General features: G+C 32.7%; 1 protein-coding gene across 1 annotated transcript in view; it reads right to left on the minus strand.

Moving 5' to 3' along the window:
* LOC130890732 (5-hydroxytryptamine receptor 2C-like) overlaps window positions 1-14,368 on the minus strand; it is a 397,879-nt gene that overhangs the window by 221,574 nt on the left and 161,937 nt on the right. The gene's annotated exons all lie outside the window — the stretch shown is intronic.

A 14,368-nucleotide genomic window follows, 5' to 3' on the forward strand; every position in this document is an offset into this window, starting at 1 on the left:
AATTTTATTCATTATATTTATTATTATACTATGTACAATAATTATAATGATCGTTTATATCCCGAAAAAGATGTTTTTCAACACATAATATCAATATGTCGTATAAAATAGAAAAAGTATTTTCGTCTTGCGTGTATTTGAGTTGTATCCGCCAGTAAACGATTCACCGCCTAACGATATCATTATTGCTTAAGCTACTACCAAGACGTATACAAATAAAATGAATGGAGCATAAATATATAATAGACTATTTTTTTGGAGATTCAATTGTCTTGGGATTATTCAGATTTTGAAAAACTGATAGTAGCTTGAATTTATTGATACAGTATAACCATTTCATTTTAGTTTCTAGTTGTTTTTAGATTGATTAAGGTCTCTAACCATTAATTACAACGTCATACATGAAAAGCAACACGATATGTCCTGCTATGCCCACTGAAACGGATCGATGGTGTTCTGTGTCCGTATGATGCCCGTATGCAACTCGTATTTGTAATCTGTATCCTCATACAGATCTAAATCAAGTTATTAAATAATATAATAGGTAGGCCTATTAAAAAATTAACTGTTAGAAAACTGGCAATGATTGCTAGTGCAGGCATTCAAGCTCAAAATGGTGTCAAACATCCGAATTCTTTAAAGCAGCTCCGATTTTCCTAAAAATCTATAATTAAGCCCATCTTACCCTCCATATCAAAATCTACTTGATCGCAAGGTGTGCAAATTGTTGTGAAAACCACCCCTTATCGCGAAATACCAATATTATAGTTTTTTGTACTTTTTTTCCATTCAAATGTTTTACGTTTATGAAGCATAAATATCCTAATATCTGTATGATAGGAAATTTATACATTTTGAGGTATCAACCCTTTAAAATCTTCAAAAACTACACTTCTGATGAAAATAATATGGGAAAAAATTTTTTAACGATTTAAAACATTGCAATTTCATTTTTACTGTGAAAAATTCATAGCATTTTAATAAAATTTAATTGATTATCAATTTTTATTATTCAACCCTTAAAAACTACCTCTTAGCAGAGAATGAAATAAAAATAAATTTAATGACTGCCAAGTTTTAGATTTTGCATTCTTTTTGGTATTAAAGTTTCTTGCCTCTACTTGAAGTAATTTTCAATTGTCTATACCATGTCAAACCTCAAGAACCACACCTTTGATAAAAATTAAAATAAAATTTTTAAATGACTGTTAATGTTTCGATTTTGAATTCTTTCGGTATTCAAGTTTTTTTTTCCAAACACGAAAGGATTTTTCATTCTCTACACCCTGACACCCCTAAAGAACCACATACAGTCAACTTAGCATCAACAGACAAAATCCGTGGGCCAAAATTTCAAACTTTTTCATATCCTGTAATTCACAAAAAAATTTCAAATTCCTATGTTTATTAACTCCATTAATTTTGGAGCTATCACATCCTACAAAAAACAATTTTAAAGATCATTTTCAGGGCTACAAGACTATGTATGCTAGAAGGGCTTGAGACACTTCACATTTTATCCTCGCAGTATAGTGACAGATTAACATGGTTATAACTCTGTCAATTTTTATGCTACAAAAAAAATAAAAAAAAAAAAACAAAATAATCGTCATAGAAAATGCTTGAAGTTGACTGTTCATTTGTTTTTGTATCTTTTATAGTTATGGACAAAAAATTAGCGAAAAAAAATTTTTTTAATCAATAAAAAGTATTATTTTATGCTCATTTTTTTCAAAATTATGCATTTCTAATCTGCTAAACTAATGTCGTAAATACCATTTAAGTAAAGTATTTGGTACAAGGAATAATTTTGTTTTTCAATGAAATGGCATTAATTTTAGTGCAATTTTTTCTTAGCCCCAACTATTTTACATCATATCTCACTGAAATTTCAATCGAAACGACTTTTATTAGTAGTCATTTATTTGAAAAATGTATTCTTTTCCCGTTATTTCAGGTTAAATACTCTATTACGTAAAACTTGCTTTAGGTAGAACATTGAGATCTTAAACTATAGCTTCATTTCCTTGTTTTTTTATAAGCTTCATTTTTGTTTTGCATACTTTTTTCGATAAAATGCATCATTACAGAGTTATATGTAAAAAATTATTAAAAAATGCGTTTTTTTTACGAAAAATCGTACTTTTCAATCACGAATAACTAAAAAACTATTGATCTGACGAAAAAACTTTAAACGACATTTCTCACTTTAAATTTGCTAATATTTCGATTTTGGGGTTATTTTGGCTGAAAAATTTTCCACCCTCGAGTCGAAAAACTGAAGAAGAATATTGGACGTTATTCAGGCACTTAATTGATGATGAAGAAAAGTTCTTTCAGTATTTCCGAATGTCTACATTCTAATTTAGTGTATCGCTGAAAAAAATTGAAAATGACTTTGTCAGAAGAAACACCACCTTTATGGAATGTCTGTCATCTAAAGAAAGTCTTGTGGTAAGTAATACGATTTTTTATATATTTTGAATAAAACTTTTTTTCAAATATTCAGAAGCAACTATCAACTGTTAATCGTGAGTAGCTATTCTAAAATATTTTCTGGCTCTGCCCACTACAACGTATTATTCCAAACGTTAGTAGGCGTATCCCAAATATCCGGAGACGTAGGCATGGGTGTATCACTTCGTGGAACGCATGAAGAAGTTGATGCTGGAGATGGAGTGTATGCACATTGAGGTGTAGTTAGGTGGTGCGAGCTGCTGTAGGCGACTGAGTGGGTCAATGACGGAACGGTCTAGTGGACATAGTCTCGTACTTTTTAATACAAAGAATATTTTTTTACTCGACACGTTCCTACTATGGTCATAGTATAATACGTTGTAGTGGTCAGAGACTCTTAACGTCATCGCAGTCAGCTGTAGATTTGCCATTGTTCAAGTGCTAGTAGTCTATACTTCAAATTTTGGCGACCAATCATGAAACAAAACACTTTATTCAAAATCAAAGTTCAAATCATTCTATTTGAAAATGAAGTAGTTCATAGGATTTCGGTGGAAATTGAACCGATATTTTCTTCCATCTGCAACATAAACTTAAACGAACACAAATGATATCTGTTTCTGGGTCGCTGGTTTTTACATTTAGGACTGTACATTTTCTAAACTGTTTGCATTGAACTTTTGTATCAGGATCAATAAAATTGTACTCATGATTAACGTAAGAATCATTCTATTATCATTCTATTTGTTAGGCAACCAGTTAGAATAAATAGTGTTACAATGAAGAAAGATATTTTTCAATATATATCACTATGCGATGCAACAGAATATGATCTATATCAACTTCTCGCTCCTCCTCAAATCAGAACTAAATGGATTCTGCTTTCCTCACACTTGCAGATGACAGTTTTCCAGTTCATATTTCCAAAACTTACGTTTCAAAATAAAAATTTATATCATGAAAATATAGCATCTTCGTAGCTATAAAAAAGGCGTCAAAAATCAGCAAACAACAACGCCTCAAGGAACCTATAGAGAGCTACGTGCGTATGCAAACAGCAGGATTGCTGTCTGTGATCAAAATGACCATCAAGAGAATTGGTATATTGCTTCAGAAACAACAAAATTTTGGGAACTATATGTATATTGTTATAAGTAAATATATAAGTAACATTTTTTGTAAACAATATGAAGTTTATTCTGTTATAGATAGATATTATGAAGAAGTAAAATGATCGAAGGATTTTTGTGTTTTAAAATTTGAAATTTCTCCTCCTTGTTCGCAAACTGTAAAAAATTGAGTTTTGGGCTACGATCCGCAACTAATTAAATAAATTTAACCATTTTTTTTTCTATTTGATAGTCAAATTGTTCATGATAAAAATTAATGCATAGAAAAAAATCACCAATAAATTATTAGGTTGTCAGTTTTATACTTTTGGAAAGTAATAAATGGGTGGATGGCTTTAACTTAGACTGTTTGAAATCAAATTAATCCACTTTTTATTTACATAATTCGCATCAATAAAAACTTGTTTATAGCGACAAGTATAATTTCCCTACAAAGCAGTTTTCTTCTGGATATCAGAATATTCTATTCTATTATTACTCAATCGAGTTGAATTGATATGATAAGAGTGTTTATGAGAAAATTTAGTAATTTTATAAGACATTTTATGAGATTTGCATTCAACTTGCAATTACAGTTTAGATTTTAACTTTTTGATTTAATATTAAGTAGGTAACTATGGGTCTGTCACGTGACCAAGGTACGATAGGAAGTCTTCATCTTCCACTTCACTCGTTCTACAGTTGAGTTTCCATCTAAAAATAAATACTTGATTTTGATAGGGAATTCATCAGAAAGTTCAGGCACTCCATACTAGCAATATTTATAGATTTATTCGACCACCAGGCCTGCCTCTTCTTTTCCTTTTATCACCGTAAGAAAATATCAAGTCACTTCGCAAATATTGGTTACTCATGCTAGCAACATTTTAACCAAATACGTATTTATTGTTTCTGGAAGGACGGATTTATACAAATGATTTGAACAAAATGTCCAAAATAAGAATAATCTTAGAAATTTGACAAAATTTTTATCAGTTTTCAATATTTTCAATAAGGTATTCATTTTTTCTTGACTTTATGGCTTTATACTTAAATCTAAAGTTTTGAAGCATATTTTATTGATGAGTATGTTGAAGGTTATGAAATATTCTAAAACATTTATTAATTAATGAAACTTTTTTTTACAGAACAAAGTAACGAGCTGTCTCGATCAAACATTAATGAAAAAAATTGTAGTATATTTCCGTTTGATAACTTTTACGTGAGGAGGAATTCTATTTACGTAAACAAGTGTTATGACGTCTATGTTAACGCTATTTCTCTTTTATGTACACGTACACACCCAACAATGTGAATGTTTTTGGAATGAAGCTTATTCCATACTTCAAGATTTGGCTGGCAGAGAAAAAAAAGTAATAAGAACAGAAAACATGGTATATGAAATGACTATTACAAGAAAAAAATAAAGAAGTGAATTCTTATTGCAGTTATCAAATTAGATTAATTGGATGTTATAAAAAACGCTATTAAAACGGTGTTAAGTCTTTTCAGTCATAGTTTAGGTAGGTCCCTTATAAAAATGGAAGGATTGTAACATTCAATATCTAGAAGAATATACCAATCAATACTTAGTGGAAGCCACAAACTTTTTTTCGTCTGTACCAAAATGAATATGATTTGTTGAACAAATCCATGAACTCAATGAGTTTTCATGAAGATTTAAGATGATGACATATCACTTTGACGAGACATTCAAGGATTGTTTAACCCCTTAATATTGTTAGGAAAACGTCGACTATAGTTTATATCTTTGACCTGATTGCTTCATTAAATAAACTCTTTTGGTTAATTCAACTGCACAGCCATTTTTTAATTTTTGTACAGAAGCAAAGATTTGGCAACAAATTGAAACGATAGACATCTGAGTGAGTCTCAATTTTTTTGTAGTTTTGGCAGTATACCAAGGCTGGTTCATAAATAATACTAATAATGTGAACACAAACAAGCTATATTAACATAATCGATATAAATATTTATAAGTAGATCAACAGTATCAATGGAAGTTGAGATATTTAGAGGATTGCTCTCAAAACTTGGCACAATATTCATAAATTATTAATTTATAAAAACGACAGGCATCAAAATTTAGAGTGATTATCTAAATGAATGACTCCACCCCAAACTTATAACAAAAATTTTCTGCACTTCAGATCCTTTTAGGGGGTAAAATAAGTTATGTTAAGGTTGAGGAATTATTTTTTCAAGGCGTGATCGAACAAAAAAATAATTTTTCATATTTAACATAATTTTAGTTTACTCTTTCATGATTTCTTTATACATCAATAAAAAGTTATTGTGTTTCTTATTATAAGTTATTAACAATTACACGTGATATGAAGGTAAGGAATCGCTGAAGCTTACGCTTGCAAACGATCAGAAAAACGGCGCCTAAACCGAAATTCCGTGATGGTATCGTTCATGTGATAATTAAGGTGGCCATATTTTGGCATATTTTCACGTGCCTCACGCCACACTTGCTTCACGTTTTGGGTGTTTACATCGCAATCAGGATCCACGAAATTATAAGTATGATTAACTGTCAAATGCTTGAAACCTAAATATTGTATAAAAGAAATATATATAATTTTGACGATAAGCTTTCAACGATTGACCTAACCTAACTTAACCTAACCTAACCTAACCGTATTTGCTATTGCTGTGGATAACAGTCTATTCTGATATGATTGGATAATTCTTGACATTTAATATGCATGATGTAATGAGTATTTTTTCGGAAAATATGTATCTCGACCACTTTTAAAGTACTTTCCGAGAATTGAACCAACCTATATGCGCGAAAAAATTTCTGGAGGAAGTTTGGGGTGGTGCCCCACTAACAATAATTTTCATCAAATTTAGAATAAATATTATTATAACAAGGCTAGTTAGGTTGCTACATTCAAATTTATCTTCCTCTTCCCAGTAACTTGGTATTTGTCTATATGAATACAAATTTAGGTTTTAGATATTTTCATGTTTCTAATTTTAGTTAGATTTTAGTCTCCTCTGATTTAGAGTTATTTGACCATAAATATCCTTATCTACTGATTTTATAATTATTATTGTAGGTAAACGATAAGATTTAGTATTTAAGGCAGTTTGTAAACTGATTCTGGGCTCTTAATAGTGGAACGAAAAAGCAAATCTCGAGGAACATCTTACCAAATCGAGGTATTCGCTGAGATGGAATGCGGACGCGCGATACTCAATCAAAGTCACAGAAACACAGTAATCTCAATCTGCCCAGACAACCAGGAGGACTCACTCCCCAGATTGACATAGGTAGACTCTCCGGTCGGGTCAGAATCCAACCTTGGTGTTGCTAAAAGTATTGCTATCGTGTTTCTCAACGGTTTTTTCGTAAAGTGAGCTCGGCAGAGAGGACTAGAGACACCTGGCATGAGACAAGCAAAGGCACATCTAGATGGACCCAACGAAACATCTGTACCAACTAAACAGTCGAAATCCGAATGGTAACCGAACTTTTAGCCGGATACTGACATCTAAGACGCCATCTTCATCGCCATCAGTTAAATATTAGCAGACTCGGGACTCACGTTTCGCGCGTTATTTTTGTCTGTATATTGTCTATTTTGTGTTGATTTGACTTGTTTTTTAATTTTTGGTTTGGTCCGAGATCATATAGACGTGCCAATTTTTGTACATATGTTGTTTTACTAAACTTGACCCTGTGTAGTTGATGAAACCGCAGACCACGTCACCTGTGAGTGTTCTACAATCACACGAGCGTTGCTGAAACATTTGGGCAAGCCTCACAGCTTACTTAATGACATAAAAGGGTCCAAGTAAAAGCGCCTGATCGGGTTCTCAACGGAAATCGGTCTTTGGTAACGTCAAATGGGATACGACGGGCCTATTTGAAGGCCCCTTTGCCGCCCACAATGAACGCTAGTCAGATTATTGAAACTAAAATTATCTTTATTCATTCTCAATTTCTCTGTTTTTTAACAGTTGTGAATTAATGTATTTAACTAGCGTAAGACAACAGAGGAAAAGTTAACAGAAATGATGTGTTATCATCATTACGTATTATTACCACTTATACATGTATATATACTCTTCAAGTAAGAGTAGAGTGATTTATAAGATAAATTATTTCAAAGTAAACGGTTTAATGCCGTGAGAAATGCCAACGTATACTGCACAGTGCTCCAGGACGCAGTATATGTAAGTGGTCGAATGCTGCGACAGAGAAGATCGACAGCACTAAACAATACAACGTAACAAATGATGAGCGGAGAAACAGAGAGAGCGTTATGGACTGACTCGACTAAGGGAAGATTCACCTAGGAGAAAAGTAATCCCTAAACAGTAACAGACACGTTCTTTGCAGAGGTGCTTTAAAAACTTCGTTCTGGAAATAACAAAACGTCAAAACGTGGAAAGAGCAAAGTCGTAAAGAAGGGAGCAATTGAGAGAAGTGCAGATACCAAAGATAGACGAGTCGGTACAGGGAAAGTTCCGTACCCCACATACCAGTAAGAACACCAAGCCAAACAGTATTTTCACCCAAAACTCTTCAAAACAACATACATCCAAGCTTATCAAGATCATGACAAAAATTCAGTTAATTATTGTATTGTCAACGGAGTAGTCAAAAATGTAATCACAAATAAATATTTATATAAATATATATTAGACACATAGAGACATAGAACATATATATGTGAGGTCAAAGACAAGAGTTCCAAAAGAGTTTTAAAAAGTAAGCGATCCATCATAAATGACTTTATTTTTGTCTCCCATTTCCTCAAACGAAATACCTGGACGAAGTATAACTGAAGATGTATGGAAGAGCACAATTAGTAAAATTCTTGGTCAAGTGAAAGTTGGCAATATTTAGTATCAGGCACATATGAACTATGACATATTAAAATTGATAGGGAATTAAGAAATTATAGAATGTCGACCGAACGAAAAAAGATTGCCAGATAGACCAAAATTTAGATGGAAGGATCAGATTATACACTGGAGTACACAGATGGAGGACATGTAATAATTTGTAAATAAGTAGCGATTGCATGTGGACTAACCTTCCACAAACTTCAGGGTGCATGAGCTTAATTTTAGCAACTACAATTCTGAATAGATCTGTTGTATATGAGTTTTCAGCATTACCTTGAATAAGTAAACAATAGCGATTGTGGTATATAAACCAATTTTGTCAATTTCATTAAGAATTTGGAAGAAACGAGCATCATAATCGAATAACTTTGATAACAAAACCTGTCTGTTAACATTCAAATGAACCCAAGAGGATACGGATTTAAATAACTTCCTAGTGGGTGACCTCTTCCTGTTATCGTGTGTGACTGTAATTTCATACTCAAGTGAATGTGCATGCTTCAAAAGGATTATTTAATTTAATTGTAAATAATTTTTTCTTCGTTCCAACAAATCGTTCGACTCAAATCTGTCCAAAAGTTCCGAATAACATGGAAACTGAACTTGTATTCTAATTAATCCTTGTCTCACATCATAGCTACAAAAAACAGAAATGAATCGCAGTTAGATTTGTGTTTCTCAATATATCTCACTTGAAAACTGTATAATAATCCCTTCTTCTACCACGCTCTGATTAATTCAGAAACAAAAATTGGAACGTTGAGGTTGAATTTTAGAAGCCTTTCAATTTTTTCTCATTGAATCCAATATACTTTCGAGAATGAGGGGTTTTGATTGACGGTTTAAAAATTTAAAATTGAATTTTTAGAATGTGAAATGTGCCTAAAATATAGCTTATAGTTATTTCTTTCTCCATTACGAAAATAAAATAAAAACATAACGAAGATAGTCCGTTTAAGGGCACGAAGAATATCGAAACAAATCCCTCTCAAAAAAGACACAGGTAGGGCCAATTCCTTTGTCAATATATTTTTCACTTAACAATCTCGTCAGTACCTTGTTATACTTTCTTATTCTAAGAAAACAGAACTAGAAACATCATAAATAACTAGCGAAGCCACATAATTTGAGAAAACTTCGACACACATCACAAAAAACGTTGATAGATAAATGGAAAAGCTAAAGCATATCAGTAATGGAGTATAGTTTTTTTTATAATCCAAGTTTATTTGCAATATGTAATTTAGTTACAATAAGCGAATGTGTTGTTAAGTTGGCACCGCACGATGCGTCCAGTGCCTCCAACGTTGGACGCTGGTATGATTGGACGTATCGTGTGGTCATAGTGCGCATGTCATTCGACGAATGTTTTGCTTTCAACGTTGGCATTGGAACGTTGGCCATTGGAAATCGGTTTTTGACCCGCGTCAAAGGACTACCCGTATTGGAACGAAGTTGGAACCAACACTTGCGGTCCAACTACACACACAGAAATGCTTTATTGTCAAAAAATTGTTACAATTTTTAGATAAAAGCTTGTAAAAACTTAAAAACAAACATAAAAATAACTGAATATAGACACAAATAAATAAAACCAGAATGCAGCATGTCCAGAATTGAATATTATTATTAGAATAGAAGTTGTTTACAGAGTAGAAGGCACTTTCCAGTAAATATACCCTAAAAATATTGCGGAATGTGGGAAAATATGATATCGATTTGATTTCAATGGGCAAGTGATTGTACATTTTTTTGCATTGTAAAATATTGAGGCCTTAACTAATTCTGATTGTGGAGTAGGTAGGTGAAGGTCGTGCTCCGCGTTCCTAAGTGGATAGCCGTGCAAGGATATTTCTGAAATTGCAGAAGCGTGCTTACGAATTAGGCAAAAGGATTCAAAGATGAATGAGGAAAGAAGAGTCAGAATTTTTAATCTTTTAAAGAAGTCCTTGCAGTGAGGTCTGCTGTTTAGTCCGATTAAATATCTAACCGCTCTGTTTTGTAGTTTGAAGAGTCGCTCAAATTGAGCCACACTACATGTACCCCAGAAGGGAACGGCATATCTAAGATGTGACTCAATAAGGGCTTTTAAGGAGGTGTATAAGTTCAGTTCTTTGGAAACTGATCTCAGCGCAAAACAGGAGGAACTTAATTTTTTAGATAAGGCGTCAATATGTAACTTCAATTTCAAGGAATTCCCTAATAATTTTACAGATTCAACGAGGTCAAATCAATTTATTTTTGGTCTAATTTTTAAGAGGATAAATTAGAAATCTTCTGTGGACATTCGATGGAGTAGAATTGTCGTATTTTGTAGCCTGTGAACTTAATCTTACCGTTGTTTACTTTTGTTGAACGATAACATCCACTATCTCCTTACACGTATCTTTTTTGGTTTCTGTGCACGTAATAATAATTTAATACAAGTACAGTCTTCGCAATTGCGATTATTTCATCCTTCATATTTCGCTTCTGTTCATATATGAAACTTTACTATTGTCAAAAAAAGTCAACACAACAAGTACTCTGGTAAACAATCGAGTTTATGAAAACTTTTAAACGCGACGCCAATATCGGCAACTCGGAACACTCCTCTACAGCCCAATGTTCAGTCAACGTTAGAAGGTGAATGTAGACTATTATCCAATATAGTTTACTGAGTGTGCAATCTAGAAGATGTCTAAGTATTTGACGTACTCTTGTTTTCGTAAAAAATACCAATTAAACGTGACAGTTGGACATGTGCTATTTCTTTTTCTATTCTAGGGTTTTGTGTTGTCATATGAGCCCAAGAGTCATACAGAAAAGTAAGAAGAAAGCTTAAAAAGAAGAGAGAAGCATTTTTTGAAGCGGATCACAAGAAAAAAATTGAAGTCAGTACACGAAAATTGGGCAGAAAATTCAAAATAGATAAGAAATATTCAAGCAACATTCAAAGGAACAGAATGTAGTTCGAAAATCAAGATATTCGGCACACAAATATTCTGAGAAGCATCAAATGGAACAAAAATCAGAATTCAGAAATCTCAGTGATAACGAGTTTTCGGCTGCTAGAGGTTTGGAAATCAATTCAAAAGACACAAAAAGTAAAGTTGGTATTGTTCATCATATCTTTTCGTCATCATTCTTCAGCATACATTTGTCCTGGAAATTATCCGTCACAATATATGAAAAAGAGTGTGTTAGATGTAGATTGATGCAGTTCATGAAGAAAAAGCATCCCAAAGGAATTTTAGGCCAGAAATGGCAACTTCTCATTATGCAAACGATGTTGGGATAGCAAAGTTGAATATTCGGTTTATTGAGGAGTCTAGGAATGTTCCTAATGTGCCTCAACTGATACCAATTGAAGGTTTTTGGAGAAATTTGAAACAAAACGTATATTCTGATGGTGGGGAAGCAACTGCACAATAGGAATTAAGAAAGAACATTTTGAGCAAACTTGGGCAAACACCAGACTCAGTATTCCATAATGTAAAGATATGAAAACAGAAATGAGCCGATTGGGTGCTGATTCAGTTATATAAAATGTATTTCACTAATTATTGTTTCATAGAGTGAAGTACGAATAATTGAATTAAAACAAATTATTTGTACAGATTTTTTGTCACCACAACCGTAATAAGTAGATGTAACCGATGTTTGTGGCCTCTTAAATATTAATTGTTGTAGCAAAGCATAGCATCTTTCTTTCATCTATTATTTTGTCTTAATTCCTTCAAATGATAAAATGTGATAAAGCACTTGATGAATTCTATCTATTTAAATTTTCTCAATTTTATCAAAAATTCTATTCTGTTTCCTCATGTCATCAGTCTACTACATTCATTTTTACAGAACTGAAATTTATCTAATTATAACTTTCATGATCACAATTCGAAGTTGAAATCCAAAAAATGAAACTCGTTTCTAAAAATGTGATATAAAATTGCTTCCTGTCTACGTCGCAATAATTAAACGTTTGCAGGGTTTTTAAATTCACCATACCAAAAACGATTAATTTGGTTGAAATTTGAATTGTTCAAAGTTTGAGCTTTCTGGTAAACTGAACTCCACATATTTTAAATTAGCACACAAAGTGTGAAAAAGAATTTCAGTGTAACATTTTATCAAAAGCAGAGTGAACAGATACCATTAAATTTCAATTACTTTCCTCCTCCCTCATCTAGCAATATGTCTAATCTATGATTGCACCAATCCTTTCTTTTTCTATAGGCTTCCAACTACCTGCTTTGACCTCCCAAATTAGCTAAGTTGTCTGCCTTGGAGTTGAATGTAGCTAAATCTTTTAATGAGATGGTTTCAATACACCCCTATCAAAATTCAATGTTCGTCAATTCAGTCATTAATTGTGAAGTCAGTAGAATGCTGGAATCTCAGCTTTCGTGACAAAATTCAATTGTGAAAATTAAAAACCATTCAATCAAAATGAAACTTACGGTAAGCGCTTCTTGTAGATTTATACAAAATAAGAATCTTCATACATATTAAGCTACCTCATGAATCAAGAGAAAAGTAAAAATTTGTTAAATCCCTGCTATTGATAGATAATCATAAAACAGTACGAAGACAGACGAGAAGCAAGATACAGTAAGAGATGCGATAAAAAATATAATTAATTATTTTTATTGAGATAAATTTGATTTATATTCATATTCGTAATTTTGTGTATGGATGTAGTTGTAAATAAGAGTTTGTTTAGAAGCAGATATTCTGGTATTATACAATTGGATGAAAATCTGTTTGTGTATTGTATGTATTACGAGGATGGTCCCAGAAGTACCTGTCCTAACAAAAGAAAACACAAAAATGTTGTAAACAAATATGTTTATTTTTCTACGTAATCTCCTTCTAGCTCCTTACACGTTAATCAGCAATGTTCAATAAGTTCCACACCCTTTTCATAAAAAGAAACGCCAAGCTCCTCAAAATAGCCATTAACTGCCGACTTCACATCTTCATGTTTGAAAAATCTCGGAGAATAGAAAATAATCCGTGGAGGCTCAATATGGCGAATAGGTTGCATGAGATAGCAATTCAAACTTAAATTCATTAATTTTGGCCATTGCAAAACAAAAATGTTTGAGCTGGTGCATAGTCTTGACGAAGAAATACTTTCTTTTTAGCCAAATGTGGCCGTTTTTACTTGATTTCTTCGTTCAAATGTAGCAGTGAGCTCGCATAATACTCCCCTTTAAATTTTTCTCCTTTTTCAAGATAGTCAATGAAAATTATCTCACGCACATCTTAAAAACTCGCTGCCATGACCTTGCCTGCAGATGAAACGGTATTTGCCTTATTTGGAGCTGATTCTCCCTTTTCAGTCCATTGTTTTGATTGTTCTTTTGTTTCGGGTGTGAAGTGATGGACCCAAGTCATATCCATGGTTATGGAACAGCGCAAAAATTTGGCTTTATTTCTGTGAAACACTTGATAGAAACATCTTCACGACGCTGTTTTTGTTCCATTGAGAGCAACCACGGCACCCATCTTGCGCACAGCTCTCTCAATTTCAAATTTTTAGTTAATATGTGATGTACCGCACTTTTTGAAATGCCTACTACCACTTTCAGTCGACGATCATTCAGCACCTCTTTGTGGATTTATCTCATTTAGTCGACCACTGCAATGCTGGCCTTCGCAGGTCATACGGTCTTGTTCAAACACTGCTATCCAATATTTTACTGTTGAAAACGAAGGTAGAATCTACCCAGAGTAGAATCTAATTCAGCTTTTATATTGGTTGTGCTAAGACTTTTGAAAGAAAAGTATTGTATCACATAACGATGACTAATTTTTTTCATATGTACAAATTCACTGAAAACGTTCACTATTGGTGGATGACAAACAAATACTTAACAATATCTATATGTTCTTGAACCTAGAAACTTCAGTACATAGTGGATTAAATTCCA

The sequence above is a fragment of the Diorhabda carinulata genome, chromosome 2 (genome assembly GCF_026250575.1).
Source record: "Diorhabda carinulata isolate Delta chromosome 2, icDioCari1.1, whole genome shotgun sequence".
NCBI classification, from domain to species: Eukaryota; Metazoa; Arthropoda; class Insecta; order Coleoptera; family Chrysomelidae; genus Diorhabda; species Diorhabda carinulata.